Here is a 21,797-nt window from a genome sequence, read left to right on the forward strand (position 1 = left end):
AGTTTCACAGATGTCCCAATAGTTTCACATATGTCCCAATAGTTTCACAGATGTCCCATTAGTTTCACAGATGTCCCCATAGTTTCACAGATGTCCCAGTAGGTTAACAGATGTCCCCATAGTTTCACAGATGTCCCAATAGTTTCACAGATGTCCCAGTAGTTTTACAGATATCCCAGTAGGTTAACAGATGTCCCCATAGTTTAACAGATGTCCCAATAGTATAACAGATGTCCCAGTAGTTTAACAGATGTCCCAGTAGTTTCACAGATGTCCCAGTAGGTTAAAAGATGTCCGCATAGTTTCACAGATGTCCCAATAGTTTCACATATGTCCCATTAGTTTCACAGATGTCCCCATAGTTTCACAGATGTCCCAATAGTTTCACAGATGTACCAGTAGTTTCACAGATGTCCCAATAGTCTAACAGATGTCCCAGTAGTTTACCAGATGTCCCAATAGTTTAACAGATGTCCCAGTAGTTTCACAGATGTCCCAGTAGGTTAACAGATGTCCCCATAGTTTCATAGATGTCCCAATAGTTCCAAAGATGTCCCAGTAGTTTTCCAGATATCCCAGTAGGTTAACAGATGTCCCCATAGTTTCACAGATGTCCCAATAGTTTCATAGATGTCACATTAGTTTCACTGATGTCCCCATAGTTTCACAGATGTCCCAGTAGGTTAACAGATGTCCCCATAGTTTCACAGATGTCCCAATAGTTTAACAGATGTCCCAGGAGTTTCACACATGTCCCAGTAGTTTCACAGACGCCCCAATAGTTTCACATATGTCCCATTAGTTTCACAGATGTCCCCATAGTTTCACAGATGTCCCAATATTTTCACAGATGTCCCAATAGTTTCACAGATGTCCCATTAGTTTCACAAATGTCCCCATAGTTTCACAGATGTCCCAGTAGGTTAACAGATGTCCCCATAGTTTCACAGATGTCCCAATAGTTTCACAGATGTCCCAGTAGTTTTACAGATATCCCAGTAGGTTAACAGATGTCCCCATAGTTGCACAGATCTCCCAATAGTTTCACAGATGTCCCATTAGTTTCACAGATGTTCCCATAGTTTCACAGATGTTCCAATAGTTTAACAGATGTCCCAGTAGTTTTACAGATGTCCCAGTAGTTTCACACATGTCCCAGTAGTTTCACAGACGCCCCAATAGTTTCACATATGTCCCATTAGTTTCACAGATGTCCCCATAGTTTCACAGATGTCCCAATAGTTTCACAGATGTACCAGTAGTTTCACAGATGTCCCAGTAGGTTAACAGATGTCCCCATAGTTTCACAGATGTCCCAATAGTTTCACAGATGTCCCAGTAGTTTTACAGATATCCCAATAGGTTAACAGATGTCCCCATAGTTTCACAGATGTATCAGTAGTTTCACAGATGTCCAAATAGTTTCACAGATGTCCCAATAGTTTCACAGATGTCCCAATAGTTTCACATATGTCCCATTAGTTCCACAGATGACCCTATAGTTTCACAGATGTTCCAATAGTTTCACAGATGTCCCAATAGTTTCACCTAAGTTCCATTTGTTTCACAGATGTCCCCAAAGTTTCACAGATGTCCCAATAGTTTCACAGATGTACCAGTAGTTTCACGGATGTCCCAATAGTTTCACAGATGTCCCAATAGTTTCACAGATGTCCCAGAAGTTTTACAGACATCCCAGTAGGTTAACAGATGTTCCGATAGTTTCACAGATGTACCAGTAGTTTCACAGATGTCCCAATAGTTTCACATATGTCCCATTAGTTTCACAGATGTCCCCATAGTTTCACAGATGTCCCAATAGTTCAACAGATGTCCCAGTAGTTTTACAGATGTCCCAGTAGTTTCATAGATGTCCCAATAGTTTCACAGATGTCCCAATAGTTTCACAGATGTCCCAGAAGCTTTACAGACATCCCAGTAGGTTAACAGATGTCCCGATAGTTTCACAGATGTACCAGTAGTTTCACAGATGTCCCAATGGTTTCACATATGTCCCATTAGTTTCACAGATGTCCCCATAGTTTCACAGATGTCCCAATAGTTTAACAGATGTCCCAGTAGTATTACAGATGGCCCAGTAGTTTAACACATGTCCCAGTAGTTCCACAGACGCCCCAATAGTTTCACATATGTCCCATTAGTTTCACAGATGTCCCCATAGTTTCACAGATCTCCCAATAGTTTCACAGATGTCCCATTAGTTTCACAGATGTTCCCATAGTTTCACAGATGTTCCAATAGTTTAACAGATGTCCCAGTAGTTTTACAGATGTCACAGTAGTTTCACACATGTCCCAGTAGTTTCACAGACGCCCCAATAGTTTCACATATGTCCCATTAGTTTCACAGATGTCCCCATAGTTTCACAGATGTCCCAATAGTTTCACAGATGTACCAGTAGTTTCACAGATGTCCCAGTAGGTTAACAGATGTCCCCATAGTTTCACAGATGTTCCAATAGTTTCACAGATGTCCCAGTAGTTTTACAGATATCCCAATAGGTTAACAGATGTCCCCATAGTTTCACAGATGTATCAGTAGTTTCACAGATGTCCAAATAGTTTCACAGATGTCCCAATAGTTTCACAGATGTCCCAATAGTTTCACATATGTCCCATTAGTTCCACAGATGACCCAATAGTTTCACAGATGTTCCAATAGTTTCACAGATGTCCCAATAGTTTCACCTATGTCCCATTTGTTTCACAGATGTCCCCATAGTTTCACAGATGTCCCAATAGTTTCACAGATGTACCAGTAGTTTCACAGATGTCCCAATAGTTTCACAGATGTCCCAATAGTTTCACAGATGTCCCAATAGTTTCACAGATGTCCCAGTAGTTTTACAGATATCCCAGTAGGTTAACAGATGTCCCCATAGTTTAACAGATGTCCCAATAGTTTAACAAATGTCCCAGTAGTTTAACAGATGTCCCAGTAGTTTCACAGATGTCCCAGTAGGTTAAAATATGTCCCCATAGTTTCACAGATGTCCCAATAGTTTCACAGATGTCCCATTAGTTTCACAGATGTTCCCATAGTTTCACAGATGTTCCAATAGTTTAACAGATGTCATAGTAGTTTTACAGATGTCCCAATAGTTTCACAGATGTACCAGTAGTTTCACAGATGTCCCAATAGTCTAACAGATGTCCCAGTAGTTTACCAGATGTCCCAATAGTTTAACAGATGTCCCAGTAGTTTCACAGATGTCCCAGTAGGTTAACAGATGTCCCCATAGTTTCACAGATGTCCCAATAGTTCCACAGATGTCCCAGTAGTTTTCCAGATATCCCAGTAGGTTAACAGATGTCCCCATAGTTTCACAGATGGCCCAATAGTTTCACAGATGTCCCATTAGTTTCACAGATGTCCCCATGGTTTCACAGATGTCCCAGTAGGTTAACAGATGTCCCCATAGTTAAACAGATGTCCCAATAGTTTCACAGATGTCCCAGTAGTTTTACAGATATCCCAGTAGGTTAACAGATGTCCCCATAGTTTAACAGATGTCCCAATAGTTTAACAGATGTCCCAGTAGTTTAACAGATGTCCCAGTAGTTTCACAGATGTCCCAGTAGGTTAAAAGATGTCCGCATAGTTTCACAGATGTCCCAATAGTTTCACATATGTCCCAATAGTTTCACAGATGTCCCATTAGTTTCACAGATGTCCCCATAGTTTCACAGATGTCCCAGTAGGTTAACAGATGTCCCCATAGTTTCACAGATGTCCCAATAGTTTCACAGATGTCCCAGTAGTTTTACAGATATCCCAGTAGGTTAACAGATGTCCCCATAGTTTAACAGATGTCCCAATAGTATAACAGATGTCCCAGTAGTTTAACAGATGTCCCAGTAGTTTCACAGATGTCCCAGTAGGTTAAAAGATGTCCGCATAGTTTCACAGATGTCCCAATAGTTTCACATATGTCCCATTAGTTTCACAGATGTCCCCATAGTTTCACAGATGTCCCAATAGTTTCACAGATGTACCAGTAGTTTCACAGATGTCCCAATAGTCTAACAGATGTCCCAGTAGTTTACCAGATGTCCCAATAGTTTAACAGATGTCCCAGTAGTTTCACAGATGTCCCAGTAGGTTAACAGATGTCCCCATAGTTTCATAGATGTCCCAATAGTTCCAAAGATGTCCCAGTAGTTTTCCAGATATCCCAGTAGGTTAACAGATGTCCCCATAGTTTCACAGATGTCCCAATAGTTTCATAGATGTCACATTAGTTTCACTGATGTCCCCATAGTTTCACAGATGTCCCAGTAGGTTAACAGATGTCCCCATAGTTTCACAGATGTCCCAATAGTTTAACAGATGTCCCAGGAGTTTCACACATGTCCCAGTAGTTTCACAGACGCCCCAATAGTTTCACATATGTCCCATTAGTTTCACAGATGTCCCCATAGTTTCACAGATGTCCCAATATTTTCACAGATGTCCCAATAGTTTCACAGATGTCCCATTAGTTTCACAAATGTCCCCATAGTTTCACAGATGTCCCAGTAGGTTAACAGATGTCCCCATAGTTTCACAGATGTCCCAATAGTTTCACAGATGTCCCAGTAGTTTTACAGATATCCCAGTAGGTTAACAGATGTCCCCATAGTTGCACAGATCTCCCAATAGTTTCACAGATGTCCCATTAGTTTCACAGATGTTCCCATAGTTTCACAGATGTTCCAATAGTTTAACAGATGTCCCAGTAGTTTTACAGATGTCCCAGTAGTTTCACACATGTCCCAGTAGTTTCACAGACGCCCCAATAGTTTCACATATGTCCCATTAGTTTCACAGATGTCCCCATAGTTTCACAGATGTCCCAATAGTTTCACAGATGTCCCAATAGTTTCACAGATGTCCCAGTAGTTTTACAGATATCCCAATAGGTTAACAGATGTCCCCATAGTTTCACAGATGTATCAGTAGTTTCACAGATGTCCAAATAGTTTCACAGATGTCCCAATAGTTTCACAGATGTCCCAATAGTTTCACATATGTCCCATTAGTTCCACAGATGACCCTATAGTTTCACAGATGTTCCAATAGTTTCACAGATGTCCCAATAGTTTCACCTAAGTTCCATTTGTTTCACAGATGTCCCCAAAGTTTCACAGATGTCCCAATAGTTTCACAGATGTACCAGTAGTTTCACGGATGTCCCAATAGTTTCACAGATGTCCCAATAGTTTCACAGATGTCCCAGAAGTTTTACAGACATCCCAGTAGGTTAACAGATGTTCCGATAGTTTCACAGATGTACCAGTAGTTTCACAGATGTCCCAATAGTTTCACATATGTCCCATTAGTTTCACAGATGTCCCCATAGTTTCACAGATGTCCCAATAGTTCAACAGATGTCCCAGTAGTTTTACAGATGTCCCAGTAGTTTCATAGATGTCCCAATAGTTTCACAGATGTCCCAATAGTTTCACAGATGTCCCAGAAGCTTTACAGACATCCCAGTAGGTTAACAGATGTCCCGATAGTTTCACAGATGTACCAGTAGTTTCACAGATGTCCCAATGGTTTCACATATGTCCCATTAGTTTCACAGATGTCCCCATAGTTTCACAGATGTCCCAATAGTTTAACAGATGTCCCAGTAGTATTACAGATGGCCCAGTAGTTTAACACATGTCCCAGTAGTTCCACAGACGCCCCAATAGTTTCACATATGTCCCATTAGTTTCACAGATGTCCCCATAGTTTCACAGATCTCCCAATAGTTTCACAGATGTCCCATTAGTTTCACAGATGTTCCCATAGTTTCACAGATGTTCCAATAGTTTAACAGATGTCCCAGTAGTTTTACAGATGTCACAGTAGTTTCACACATGTCCCAGTAGTTTCACAGACGCCCCAATAGTTTCACATATGTCCCATTAGTTTCACAGATGTCCCCATAGTTTCACAGATGTCCCAATAGTTTCACAGATGTACCAGTAGTTTCACAGATGTCCCAGTAGGTTAACAGATGTCCCCATAGTTTCACAGATGTTCCAATAGTTTCACAGATGTCCCAGTAGTTTTACAGATATCCCAATAGGTTAACAGATGTCCCCATAGTTTCACAGATGTATCAGTAGTTTCACAGATGTCCAAATAGTTTCACAGATGTCCCAATAGTTTCACAGATGTCCCAATAGTTTCACATATGTCCCATTAGTTCCACAGATGACCCAATAGTTTCACAGATGTTCCAATAGTTTCACAGATGTCCCAATAGTTTCACCTATGTCCCATTTGTTTCACAGATGTCCCCATAGTTTCACAGATGTCCCAATAGTTTCACAGATGTACCAGTAGTTTCACAGATGTCCCAATAGTTTCACAGATGTCCCAATAGTTTCACAGATGTCCCAATAGTTTCACAGATGTCCCAGTAGTTTTACAGATATCCCAGTAGGTTAACAGATGTCCCCATAGTTTAACAGATGTCCCAATAGTTTAACAAATGTCCCAGTAGTTTAACAGATGTCCCAGTAGTTTCACAGATGTCCCAGTAGGTTAAAATATGTCCCCATAGTTTCACAGATGTCCCAATAGTTTCACATATGTCCCATTAGTTTCACAGATGTCCCCATAGTTTCACAGATGTCCCAATAGTTTCACAGATGTACCAGTAGTTTCACAGATGTCCCAATAGTCTAACAGATGTCCCAGTAGTTTATCAGATGTCCCAATAGTTTAACAGATGTCCCAGTAGTTTCACAGATGTCCCAGTAGGTTAACAGATGTCCCCATAGTTTCACAGATGTCCCAATAGTTCCACAGATGTCGCAGTAGTTTTCCAGATATCCCAGTAGGTTAACAGATGTCCCCATAGTTTCACAGATGTCCCAATAGTTTCACAGATGTCCCATTAGTTTCACAGCTGTCCCCATAGTTTCACAGATGTCCCAGTAGGTTAACAGATGTCCCCATAGTTTCACAGATGTCCCAATAGTTTAACAGATGTCCCAGTAGTTTTACAGATGTCCCAGGAGTTTCACACATGTCCCAGTAGTTTCACAGACGCCCCAATAGTTTCACATATGTCCCATTAGTTTCACAGATGTCCCCATAGTTTCACAGATGTCCCAATAGTTTCACAGATGTCCCAATAGTTTCACAGATGTCCCATTAGTTTCACAGATGTCCCCATAGTTTCACAGATGTCCCAGTAGGTTAACAGATGTCCCCATAGTTTCACAGATGTCCCAATAGTTTCACAGATGTACCAGTAGTTTCACAGATGTCCCAGTAGGTTAACAGATGTCCCCATAGTTTCACAGATGTCCCAATAGTTTCACAGATGTCCCAGTAGTTTTACAGATATCCCAATAGGTTAACAGATGTCCCCATAGTTTCACAGATGTATCAGTAGTTTCACAGATGTCCAAATAGTTTCACAGATGTCCCAATAGTTTCACAGATGTCCCAATAGTTTCACATATGTCCCATTAGTTCCACAGATGACCCTATAGTTTCACAGATGTTCCAATAGTTTCACAGATGTCCCAATCGTTTCACCTATGTCCCATTTGTTTCACAGATGTCCCCATAGTTTCACAGATGTCCCAATAGTTTCACAGATGTACCAGTAGTTTCACAGATGTCCCAATAGTTTCACAGATGTCCCAATAGTTTCACAGATGTCCCAATAGTTTCACAGATGTCCCAGTAGTTTTACAGATATCCCAGTAGGTTAACAGATGTCCCCATAGTTTAACAGATGTCCCAATAGTTTAACAGATGTCCCAGTAGTTTAACAGATGTCCCAGTAGTTTCACAGATGTCCCAGTAGGTTAAAATATGTCCCCATAGTTTCACAGATGTCCCAATAGTTTCACATATGTCCCATTAGTTTCACAGATGTCCCCATAGTTTCACAGATGTCCCAATAGTTTCACAGATGTACCAGTAGTTTCACAGATGTCCCAATAGTCTAACAGATGTCCGAGCAGTTTACCAGATGTCCCAATAGTTTAACAGATGTCCCAGTAGTTTCACAGATGTCCCAGTAGGTTAACAGATGTCCCCATAGTTTCACAGATGTCCCAATAGTTCCACAGATGTCCCAGTAGTTTTCCAGATATCCCAGTAGGTTAACAGATGTCCCCATAGTTTCACAGATGTCCCAATAGTTTCACAGATGTCCCATTAGTTTCACAGATGTCCCCATAGTTTCACAGATGTCCCAGTAGGTTAACAGATGTCCCCATAGTTTCACAGATGTCCCAATAGTTTAACAGATGTCCCAGTAGTTTTACAGATGTCCCAGGAATTTCACACATGTCCCAGTAGTTTCACAGACGCCCCAATAGTTTCACATATGTCCCATTAGTTTCACAGATGTCCCCATAGTTTCACAGATGTCCCAATAGTTTCTCAGATGTCCCAATAGTTTCACAGATGTCCCATTAGTTTCACAGATGTCCCCATAGTTTCACAGATGTCCCAGTAGGTTAACAGATGTCCCCATAGTTTCACAGATGTCCCAATAGTTTAACAGATGTCCCAGTAGTTTTACAGATGTCCCAGGAGTTTCACACATGTCCCAGTAGTTTCACAGATGTCCCAATAGTTTCACAGATGTCCCAATAGTTTCACAGATGTCCCAGAAGTTTTACAGACATCCCAGTAGGTTAACAGATGTCCCGATAGTTTCACAGATGTACCAGTAGTTTCACAGATCTCCCAATAGTTTCACATACGTCCCATTAGTTTCACAAATGTCCCCATAGTTTCACAGATGTCCCAGTAGGTTAACAGATGTCCCCATAGTTTCACAGATGTCCCAATAGTTTCACAGATGTCCCAGTAGTTTTACAGATATCCCAGTAGGTTAACAGATGTCCCCATAGTTGCACAGATCTCCCAATAGTTTCACACATGTCCCAGTAGTTTCACAGATGTCCCAATAGTTTCACAGATGTCCCAATAGTTTCACAGATGTCCCAGAAGTTTTACAGACATCCCAGTAGGTTAACAGATGTCCCGATAGTTTCACAGATGTACCAGTAGTTTCACAGATCTCCCAATAGTTTCACAGATGTCCCATTAGTTTCACAAATGTCCCCATAGTTTCACAGATGTCCCAGTAGGTTAACAGATGTCCCCATAGTTTCACAGATGTCCCAATAGTTTCACAGATGTCCCAGTAGTTTTACAGATATCCCAGTAGGTTAACAGATGTCCCCATAGTTGCACAGATCTCCCAATAGTTTCACAGATGTCCCATTAGTTTCACAGATGTTCCCATAGTTTCACAGATGTTCCAATAGTTTAACAGATGTCCCAGTAGTTTTACAGATGTCCCAGTAGTTTCACACATGTCCCAGTAGTTTCACAGACGCCCCAATAGTTTCACATATGTCCCATTAGTTTCACAGATGTCCCCATAGTTTCACAGATGTCCCAATAGTTTCACAGATGTACCAGTAGTTTCACAGATGTCCCAGTAGGTTAACAGATGTCCCCATAGTTTCACAGATGTCCCAATAGTTTCACAGATGTCCCAGTAGTTTTACAGATATCCCAATAGGTTAACAGATGTCCCCATAGTTTCACAGATGTATCAGTAGTTTCACAGATGTCCAAATAGTTTCACAGATGTCCCAATAGTTTCACAGATGTCCCAATAGTTTCACATATGTCCCATTAGTTCCACAGATGACCCTATAGTTTCACAGATGTTCCAATAGTTTCACAGATGTCCCAATAGTTTCACCTAAGTTCCATTTGTTTCACAGATGTCCCCAAAGTTTCACAGATGTCCCAATAGTTTCACAGATGTACCAGTAGTTTCACGGATGTCCCAATAGTTTCACAGATGTCCCAATAGTTTCACAGATGTCCCAGAAGTTTTACAGACATCCCAGTAGGTTAACAGATGTTCCGATAGTTTCACAGATGTACCAGTAGTTTCACAGATGTCCCAATAGTTTCACATATGTCCCATTAGTTTCACAGATGTCCCCATAGTTTCACAGATGTCCCAATAGTTCAACAGATGTCCCAGTAGTTTTACAGATGTCCCAGTAGTTTCACAGATGTCCCAATAGTTTCACAGATGTCCCAATAGTTTCACAGATGTCCCAGAAGCTTTACAGACATCCCAGTAGGTTAACAGATGTCCCGATAGTTTCACAGATGTACCAGTAGTTTCACAGATGTCCCAATGGTTTCACATATTTCCCATTAGTTTCACAGATGTCCCCATAGTTTCACAGATGTCCCAATAGTTTAACAGATGTCCCAGTAGTATTACAGATGGCCCAGTAGTTTAACACATGTCCCAGTAGTTCCACAGACGCCCCAATAGTTTCACATATGTCCCATTAGTTTCACAGATGTCCCCATAGTTTCACAGATCTCCCAATAGTTTCACAGATGTCCCATTAGTTTCACAGATGTTCCCATAGTTTCACAGATGTTCCAATAGTTTAAAAGATGTCCCAGTAGTTTTACAGATGTCACAGTAGTTTCACACATGTCCCAGTAGTTTCACAGACGCCCCAATAGTTTCACATATGTCCCATTAGTTTCACAGATGTCCCCATAGTTTCACAGATGTCCCAATAGTTTCACAGATGTACCAGTAGTTTCACAGATGTCCCAGTAGGTTAACAGATGTCCCCATAGTTTCACAGATGTTCCAATAGTTTCACAGATGTCCCAGTAGTTTTACAGATATCCCAATAGGTTAACAGATGTCCCCATAGTTTCACAGATGTATCAGTAGTTTCACAGATGTCCAAATAGTTTCACAGATGTCCCAATAGTTTCACAGATGTCCCAATAGTTTCACATATGTCCCATTAGTTCCACAGATGACCCTATAGTTTCACAGATGTTCCAATAGTTTCACAGATGTCCCAATAGTTTCACCTATGTCCCATTTGTTTCACAGATGTCCCCATAGTTTCACAGATGTCCCAATAGTTTCACAGATGTACCAGTAGTTTCACAGATGTCCCAATAGTTTCACAGATGTCCCAATAGTTTCACAGATGTACCAGTAGTTTCACAGATGTCCCAATAGTTTCACAGATGTCCCAATAGTTTCACAGATGTCCCAATAGTTTCACAGATGTCCCAGTAGTTTTACAGATATCCCAGTAGGTTAACAGATGTCCCCATAGTTTAACAGATGTCCCAATAGTTTAACAGATGTCCCAGTAGTTTAACAGATGTCCCAGTAGTTTCACAGATGTCCCAGTAGGTTAAAATATGTCCCCATAGTTTCACAGATGTCCCAATAGTTTCACATATGTCCCATTAGTTTCACAGATGTCCCCATAGTTTCACAGATGTCCCAATAGTTTCACAGATGTACCAGTAGTTTCACAGATGTCCCAATAGTCTAACAGATGTCCCAGCAGTTTACCAGATGTCCCAATAGTTTAACAGATGTCCCAGTAGTTTCACAGATGTCCCAGTAGGTTAACAGATGTCCCCATAGTTTCACAGATGTCCCAATAGTTCCACAGATGTCCCAGTAGTTTTCCAGATATCCCAGTAGGTTAACAGATGTCCCCATAGTTTCACAGATGTCCCAATAGTTTCACAGATGTCCCATTAGTTTCACAGATGTCCCCATAGTTTCACAGATGTCCCAGTAGGTTAACAGATGTCCCCATAGTTTCACAGATGTCCCAATAGTTTAACAGATGTCCCAGTAGTTTTACAGATGTCCCAGGAATTTCACACATGTCCCAGTAGTTTCACAGACGCCCCAATAGTTTCACATATGTCCCATTAGTTTCACAGATGTCCCCATAGTTTCACAGATGTCCCAATAGTTTCACAGATGTCCCAATAGTTTCACAGATGTCCCATTAGTTTCACAGATGTCCCCATAGTTTCACAGATGTCCCAGTAGGTTAACAGATGTCCCCATAGTTTCACAGATGTCCCAATAGTTTAACAGATGTCCCAGTAGTTTTACAGATGTCCCAGGAGTTTCACACATGTCCCAGTAGTTTCACAGATGTCCCAATAGTTTCACAGATGTCCCAATAGTTTCACAGATGTCCCAGAAGTTTTACAGACATCCCAGTAGGTTAACAGATGTCCCGATAGTTTCACAGATGTACCAGTAGTTTCACAGATCTCCCAATAGTTTCACATACGTCCCATTAGTTTCACAAATGTCCCCATAGTTTCACAGATGTCCCAGTAGGTTAACAGATGTCCCCATAGTTTCACAGATGTCCAAATAGTTTCACAGATGTCCCAGTAGTTTTACAGATATCCCAGTAGGTTAACAGATGTCCCCATAGTTGCACAGATCTCCCAATAGTTTCACACATGTCCCAGTAGTTTCACAGATGTCCCAATAGTTTCACAGATGTCCCAATAGTTTCACAGATGTCCCAGAAGTTTTACAGACATCCCAGTAGGTTAACAGATGTCCCGATAGTTTCACAGATGTACCAGTAGTTTCACAGATCTCCCAATAGTTTCACAGATGTCCCATTAGTTTCACAAATGTCCCCATAGTTTCACAGATGTCCCAGTAGGTTAACAGATGTCCCCATAGTTTCACAGATGTCCCAATAGTTTCACAGATGTCCCAGTAGTTTTACAGATATCCCAGTAGGTTAACAGATGTCCCCATAGTTGCACAGATCTCCCAATAGTTTCACAGATGTCCCATTAGTTTCACAGATGTTCCCATAGTTTCACAGATGTTCCAATAGTTTAACAGATGTCCCAGTAGTTTTACAGATGTCCCAGTAGTTTCACACATGTCCCAGTAGTTTCACAGACGCCCCAATAGTTTCACATATGTCCCATTAGTTTCACAGATGTCCCCATAGTTTCACAGATGTCCCAATAGTTTCACAGATGTACCAGTAGTTTCACAGATGTCCCAGTAGGTTAACAGATGTCCCCATAGTTTCACAGATGTCCCAATAGTTTCACAGATGTCCCAGTAGTTTTACAGATATCCCAATAGGTTAACAGATGTCCCCATAGTTTCACAGATGTATCAGTAGTTTCACAGATGTCCAAATAGTTTCACAGATGTCCCAATAGTTTCACAGATGTCCCAATAGTTTCACATATGTCCCATTAGTTCCACAGATGACCCTATAGTTTCACAGATGTTCCAATAGTTTCACAGATGTCCCAATAGTTTCACCTAAGTTCCATTTGTTTCACAGATGTCCCCAAAGTTTCACAGATGTCCCAATAGTTTCACAGATGTCCCAATAGTTTCACAGATGTCCCAGAAGTTTTACAGACATCCCAGTAGGTTAACAGATGTTCCGATAGTTTCACAGATGTACCAGTAGTTTCACAGATGTCCCAATAGTTTCACATATGTCCCATTAGTTTCACAGATGTCCCCATAGTTTCACAGATGTCCCAATAGTTCAACAGATGTCCCAGTAGTTTTACAGATGTACCAGTAGTTTCACGGATGTCCCAATAGTTTCACAGATGTCCCAATAGTTTCACAGATGTCCCAGAAGTTTTACAGACATCCCAGTAGGTTAACAGATGTTCCGATAGTTTCACAGATGTACCAGTAGTTTCACAGATGTCCCAATAGTTCAACAGATGTCCCAGTAGTTTTACAGATGTCCCAGTAGTTTCACAGATGTCCCAATAGTTTCACAGATGTCCCAATAGTTTCACAGATGTCCCAGAAGCTTTACAGACATCCCAGTAGGTTAACAGATGTCCCGATAGTTTCACAGATGTACCAGTAGTTTCACAGATGTCCCAATGGTTTCACATATGTCCCATTAGTTTCACAGATGTCCCCATAGTTTCACAGATGTCCCAATAGTTTAACAGATGTCCCAGTAGTATTACAGATGGCCCAGTAGTTTAACACATGTCCCAGTAGTTCCACAGACGCCCCAATAGTTTCACATATGTCCCATTAGTTTCACAGATGTCCCCATAGTTTCACAGATCTCCCAATAGTTTCACAGATGTCCCATTAGTTTCACAGATGTTCCCATAGTTTCACAGATGTTCCAATAGTTTAACAGATGTCCCAGTAGTTTTACAGATGTCACAGTAGTTTCACACATGTCCCAGTAGTTTCACAGACGCCCCAATAGTTTCACATATGTCCCATTAGTTTCACAGATGTCCCCATAGTTTCACAGATGTCCCAATAGTTTCACAGATGTACCAGTAGTTTCACAGATGTCCCAGTAGGTTAACAGATGTCCCCATAGTTTCACAGATGTTCCAATAGTTTCACAGATGTCCCAGTAGTTTTACAGATATCCCAATAGGTTAACAGATGTCCCCATAGTTTCACAGATGTATCAGTAGTTTCACAGATGTCCAAATAGTTTCACAGATGTCCCAATAGTTTCACAGATGTCCCAATAGTTTCACATATGTCCCATTAGTTCCACAGATGACCCTATAGTTTCACAGATGTTCCAATAGTTTCACAGATGTCCCAATAGTTTCACCTATGTCCCATTTGTTTCACAGATGTCCCCATAGTTTCACAGATGTCCCAATAGTTTCACAGATGTACCAGTAGTTTCACAGATGTCCCAATAGTTTCACAGATGTCCCAATAGTTTCACAGATGTCCCAATAGTTTCACAGATGTCCCAGTAGTTTTACAGATATCCCAGTAGGTTAACAGATGTCCCCATAGTTTAACAGATGTCCCAATAGTTTAACAAATGTCCCAGTAGTTTAACAGATGTCCCAGTAGTTTCACAGATGTCCCAGTAGGTTAAAATATGTCCCCATAGTTTCACAGATGTCCCAATAGTTTCACATATGTCCCATTAGTTTCACAGATGTCCCCATAGTTTCACAGATGTCCCAATAGTTTCACAGATGTACCAGTAGTTTCACAGATGTCCCAATAGTCTAACAGATGTCCCAGTAGTTTACCAGATGTCCCAATAGTTTAACAGATGTCCCAGTAGTTTCACAGATGTCCCAGTAGGTTAACAGATGTCCCCATAGTTTCACAGATGTCCCAATAGTTCCACAGATGTCGCAGTAGTTTTCCAGATATCCCAGTAGGTTAACAGATGTCCCCATAGTTTCACAGATGTCCCAATAGTTTCACAGATGTCCCATTAGTTTCACAGCTGTCCCCATAGTTTCACAGATGTCCCAGTAGGTTAACAGATGTCCCCATAGTTTCACAGATGTCCCAATAGTTTAACAGATGTCCCAGTAGTTTTACAGATGTCCCAGGAGTTTCACACATGTCCCAGTAGTTTCACAGACGCCCCAATAGTTTCACATATGTCCCATTAGTTTCACAGATGTCCCCATAGTTTCACAGATGTCCCAATAGTTTCACAGATGTCCCAATAGTTTCACAGATGTCCCATTAGTTTCACAGATGTCCCCATAGTTTCACAGATGTCCCAGTAGGTTAACAGATGTCCCCATAGTTTCACAGATGTCCCAATAGTTTCACAGATGTACCAGTAGTTTCACAGATGTCCCAGTAGGTTAACAGATGTCCCCATAGTTTCACAGATGTCCCAATAGTTTCACAGATGTCCCAGTAGTTTTACAGATATCCCAATAGGTTAACAGATGTCCCCATAGTTTCACAGATGTATCAGTAGTTTCACAGATGTCCAAATAGTTTCACAGATGTCCCAATAGTTTCACAGATGTCCCAATAGTTTCACATATGTCCCATTAGTTCCACAGATGACCCTATAGTTTCACAGATGTTCCAATAGTTTCACAGATGTCCCAATAGTTTCACCTATGTCCCATTTGTTTCACAGATGTCCCCATAGTTTCACAGATGTCCCAATAGTTTCACAGATGTACCAGTAGTTTCACAGATGTCCCAATAGTTTCACAGATGTCCCAATAGTTTCACAGATGTCCCAATAGTTTCACAGATGTCCCAGTAGTTTTACAGATATCCCAGTAGGTTAACAGATGTCCCCATAGTTTAACAGATGTCCCAATAGTTTAACAAATGTCCCAGTAGTTTAACAGATGTCCCAGTAGTTTCACAGATGTCCCAGTAGGTTAAAATATGTCCCCATAGTTTCACAGATGTCCCAATAGTTTCACATATGTCCCATTAGTTTCACAGATGTCCCCATAGTTTCACAGATGTCCCAATAGTTTCACAGATGTACCAGTAGTTTCACAGATGTCCCAATAGTCTAACAGATGTCCCAGTAGTTTACCAGATGTCCCAATAGTTTAACAGATGTCCCAGTAGTTTCACAGATGTCCCAGTAGGTTAACAGATGTCCCCATAGTTTCACAGATGTCCCAATAGTTCCACAGATGTCGCAGTAGTTTTCCAGATATCCCAGTAGGTTAACAGATGTCCCCATAGTTTCACAGATGTCCCAATAGTTTCACAGATGTCCCATTAGTTTCACAGCTGTCCCCATAGTTTCACAGATGTCCCAGTAGGTTAACAGATGTCCCCATAGTTTCACAGATGTCCCAATAGTTTAACAGATGTCCCAGTAGTTTTACAGATGTCCCAGGAGTTTCACACATGTCCCAGTAGTTTCACAGACGCCCCAATAGTTTCACATATGTCCCATTAGTTTCACAGATGTCCCCATAGTTTCACAGATGTCCCAATAGTTTCACAGATGTCCCAATAGTTTCACAGATGTCCCATTAGTTTCACAGATGTCCCCATAGTTTCACAGATGTCCCAGTAGGTTAACAGATGTCCCCATAGTTTCACAGATGTCCCAATAGTTTCACAGATGTACCAGTAGTTTCACAGATGTCCCAGTAGGTTAACAGATGTCCCCATAGTTTCACAGATGTCCCAATAGTTTCACAGATGTCCCAGTAGTTTTACAGATATCCCAATAGGTTAACAGATGTCCCCATAGTTTCACAGATGTATCAGTAGTTTCACAGATGTCCAAATAGTTTCACAGATGTCCCAATAGTTTCACAGATGTCCCAATAGTTTCACATATGTCCTATTAGTTCCACAGATGACCCTATAGTTTCACAGATGTTCCAATAGTTTCACAGATGTCCCAATAGTTTCACCTATGTCCCATTTGTTTCACAGATGTCCCCATAGTTTCACAGATGTCCCAATAGTTTCACAGATGTACCAGTAGTTTCACAGATGTCCCAATAGTTTCACAGATGTCCCAATAGTTTCACAGATGTCCCAATAGTTTCACAGATGTCCCAGTAGTTTTACAGATATCCCAGTAGGTTAAAAGATGTCCCCATAGTTTAACAGATGTCCCAATAGTTTAACAGATGTCCCAGTAGTTTAACAGATGTCCCAGTAGTTTCACAGATGTCCCAGTAGGTTAAAATATGTCCCCATAGTTTCACAGATGTCCCAATAGTTTCACATATGTCCCATTAGTTTCACAGATGTCCCCATAGTTTCACAGATGTCCCAATAGTTTCACAGATGTACCAGTAGTTTCACAGATGTCCCAATAGTCTAACAGATGTCCCAGCAGTTTACCAGATGTCCCAATAGTTTAACAGATGTCCCAGTAGTTTCACAGATGTCCCAGTAGGTTAACAGATGTCCCCATAGTTTCACAGATGTCCCAATAGTTCCACAGATGTCCCAGTAGTTTTCCAGATATCCCAGTAGGTTAACAGATGTCCCCATAGTTTCACAGATGTCCCAATAGTTTCACAGATGTCCCATTAGTTTCACAGATGTCCCCATAGTTTCACAGATGTCCCAGTAGGTTAACAGATGTCCCCATAGTTTCACAGATGTCCCAATAGTTTAACAGATGTCCCAGTAGTTTTACAGATGTCCCAGGAATTTCACACATGTCCCAGTAGTTTCACAGACGCCCCAATAGTTTCACATATGTCCCATTAGTTTCACAGATGTCCCCATAGTTTCACAGATGTCCCAATAGTTTCACAGATGTCCCAATAGTTTCACAGATGTCCCATTAGTTTCACAGATGTCCCCATAGTTTCACAGATGTCCCAGTAGGTTAACAGATGTCCCCATAGTTTCACAGATGTCCCAATAGTTTAACAGATGTCCCAGTAGTTTTACAGATGTCCCAGGAGTTTCACACATGTCCCAGTAGTTTCACAGACGCCCCAATAGTTTCACATATGTCCCATTAGTTTCACAGATGTCCCCATAGTTTCACAGATGTCCCAATAGTTTCACAGATGTCCCAATAGTTTCACAGATGTCCCATTAGTTTCACAGATGTCCCCATAGTTTCACAGATGTCCCAGTAGGTTAACAGATGTCCCCATAGTTTCACAGATGTCCCAATAGTTTAACAGATGTCCCAGTAGTTTTACAGATGTCCCAGGAGTTTCACACATGTCCCAGTAGTTTCACAGACGCCCCAATAGTTTCACAGATGTCCCATTAGTTTCACAGATGTTCCCATAGTTTCACAGATGTCCCAATAGTTTAACAGATGTCCCAGTAGTTTTACAGATGTCCCAGGAGTTTCACACATGTCCCAGTAGTTTCACAGACGCCCCAATAGTTTCACATATGTCCCATTAGTTTCACAGATGTCCCCATAGTTTCACAGATGTCCCAATAGTTTCACAGATGTCCCAATAGTTTCACAGATGTCCCATTAGTTTCACAGATGTCCCCATAGTTTCACAGATGTCCCAGTAGGTTAACAGATGTCCCCATAGTTTCACAGATGTCCCAATAGTTTAACAGATGTCCCAGTAGTTTTACAGATGTCCCAGGAGTTTCACACATGTCCCAGTAGTTTCACAGACGCCCCAATAGTTTCACATATGTCCCATTAGTTTCACAGATGTCCCCATAGTTTCACAGATGTCCCAATAGTTTCACAGATGTCCCAATAGTTTCACAGATATCCCATTAGTTTCACAGATGTCCCCATAGTTTCACAGATGTCCCAGTAGGTTAACAGATGTCCCCATAGTTTCACAGATGTCCCAATAGTTTCACAGATGTCCCAGTAGTTTTACAGATATCCCAGTAGGTTAACAGATGTCCCCATAGTTGCACAGATCTCCCAATAGTTTCACAGATGTCCCATTAGTTTCACAGATGTTCCCATAGTTTCACAGATGTTCCAATAGTTTAACAGATGTCCCAGTAGTTTTACAGATGTCCCAGTAGTTTCACACATGTCCCAGTAGTTTCACAGACGCCCCAATAGTTTCACATATGTCCCATTAGTTTCACAGATGTCCCCATAGTTTCACAGATGTCCCAATAGTTTCACAGATGTACCAGTAGTTTCACAGATGCCCCAGTAGGTTAACAGATGTCCCCATAGTTTCACAGATGTCCCAATAGTTTCACAGATGTCCCAGTAGTTTTACAGATATCCCAATAGGTTAACAGATGTCCCCATAGTTTCACAGATGTATCAGTAGTTTCACAGATGTCCAAATAGTTTCACAGATGTCCCAATAGTTTCACAGATGTCCCAATAGTTTCACATATGTCCCATTAGTTCCACAGATGACCCTATAGTTTCACAGATGTTCCAATAGTTTCACAGATGTCCCAATAGTTTCACCTAAGTCCCATTTGTTTCACAGATGTCCCCATAGTTTCACAGATGTCCCAATAGTTTCACAGATGTACCAGTAGTTTCACGGATGTCCCAATAGTTTCACAGATGTCCCAATAGTTTCACAGATGTCCCAGAAGTTTTACAGACATCCCAGTAGGTTAACAGATGTTCCGATAGTTTCACAGATGTACCAGTAGTTTCACAGATGTCCCAATAGTTTCACATATGTCCCATTAGTTTCACAGATGTTCCCATAGTTTCACAGATGTCCCAATAGTTCAACAGATGTCCCAGTAGTTTTACAGATGTCCCAGTAGTTTCACAGATGTCCCAATAGTTTCACAGATGTCCCAATAGTTTCACAGATGTCCCAGAAGCTTTACAGACATCCCAGTAGGTTAACAGATGTCCCGATAGTTTCACAGATGTACCAGTAGTTTCACAGATGTCCCAATGGTTTCACATATGTCCCATTAGTTTCACAGATGTCCCCATAGTTTCACAGATGTCCCAATAGTTTAACAGATGTCCCAGTAGTTTTACAGATGTCACAGTAGTTTCACACATGTCCCAGTAGTTTCACAGACGCCCCAATAGTTTCACATATGTCCCATTAGTTTCACAGATGTCCCCATAGTTTCACAGATGTCCCAATAGTTTCACAGATGTACCAGTAGTTTCACAGATGTCCCAGTAGGTTAACAGATGTCCCCATAGTTTCACAGATGTTCCAATAGTTTCACAGATGTCCCAGTAGTTTTACAGATATCCCAATAGGTTAACAGATGTCCCCATAGTTTCACAGATGTATCAGTAGTTTCACAGATGTCCAAATAGTTTCACAGATGTCCCAATAGTTTCACAGATGTCCCAATAGTTTCACATATGTCCCATTAGTTCCACAGATGACCCTATAGTTTCACAGATGTTCCAATAGTTTCACAGATGTCCCAATAGTTTCACCTATGTCCCATTTGTTTCACAGATGTCCCCATAGTTTCACAGATGTCCCAATAGTTTCACAGATGTACCAGTAGTTTCACAGATGTCCCAATAGTTTCACAGATGTCCCAATAGTTTCACAGATGTCCCAATAGTTTCACAGATGTCCCAGTAGTTTTACAGATATCCCAGTAGGTTAACAGATGTCCCCATAGTTTAACAGATGTCCCAATAGTTTAACAAATGTCCCAGTAGTTTAACAGATGTCCCAGTAGTTTCACAGATGTCCCAGTAGGTTAAAATATGTCCCCATAGTTTCACAGACGCCCCAATAGTTTCACATATGTCCCATTAGTTTCACAGATGTCCCCATAGTTTCACAGATGTCCCAATAGTTTCACAGATGTCCCAATAGTTTCACAGATGTCCCATTAGTTTCACAGATGTCCCCATAGTTTCACAGATGTCCCAGTAGGTTAACAGATGTCCCCATAGTTTCACAGATGTCCCAATAGTTTAACAGATGTCCCAGTAGTTTTACAGATGTCCCAGGAGTTTCACACATGTCCCAGTAGTTTCACAGACGCCCCAATAGTTTCACATATGTCCCATTAGTTTCACAGATGTCCCCATAGTTTCACAGATGTCCCAATAGTTTCACAGATGTCCCAATAGTTTCACAGATGTCCCATTAGTTTCACAGATGTCCCCATAGTTTCACAGATGTCCCAGTAGGTTAACAGATGTCCCCATAGTTTCACAGATGTCCCAATAGTTTAACAGATGTCCCAGTAGTTTTACAGATGTCCCAGGAGTTTCACACATGTCCCAGTAGTTTCACAGACGCCCCAATAGTTTCACAGATGTCCCATTAGTTTCACAGATGTTCCCATAGTTTCACAGATGTCCCAATAGTTTAACAGATGTCCCAGTAGTTTTACAGATGTCCCAGGAGTTTCACACATGTCCCAGTAGTTTCACAGACGCCCCAATAGTTTCACATATGTCCCATTAGTTTCACAGATGTCCCCATAGTTTCACAGATGTCCCAATAGTTTCACAGATGTCCCAATAGTTTCACAGATGTCCCATTAGTTTCACAGATGTCCCCATAGTTTCACAGATGTCCCAGTAGGTTAACAGATGTCCCCATAGTTTCACAGATGTCCCAATAGTTTAACAGATGTCCCAGTAGTTTTACAGATGTCCCAGGAGTTTCACACATGTCCCAGTAGTTTCACAGACGCCCCAATAGTTTCACATATGTCCCATTAGTTTCACAGATGTCCCCATAGTTTCACAGATGTCCCAATAGTTTCACAGATGTCCCAATAGTTTCACAGATATCCC

Source organism: Petromyzon marinus, chromosome 26 (assembly GCF_048934315.1).
Source record: "Petromyzon marinus isolate PM22_M1 ecotype Great Lakes invasive population chromosome 26, UKy_Petmar_22M1.pri1.0, whole genome shotgun sequence".
Classification (NCBI taxonomy): Eukaryota; Metazoa; Chordata; class Hyperoartia; order Petromyzontiformes; family Petromyzontidae; genus Petromyzon; species Petromyzon marinus.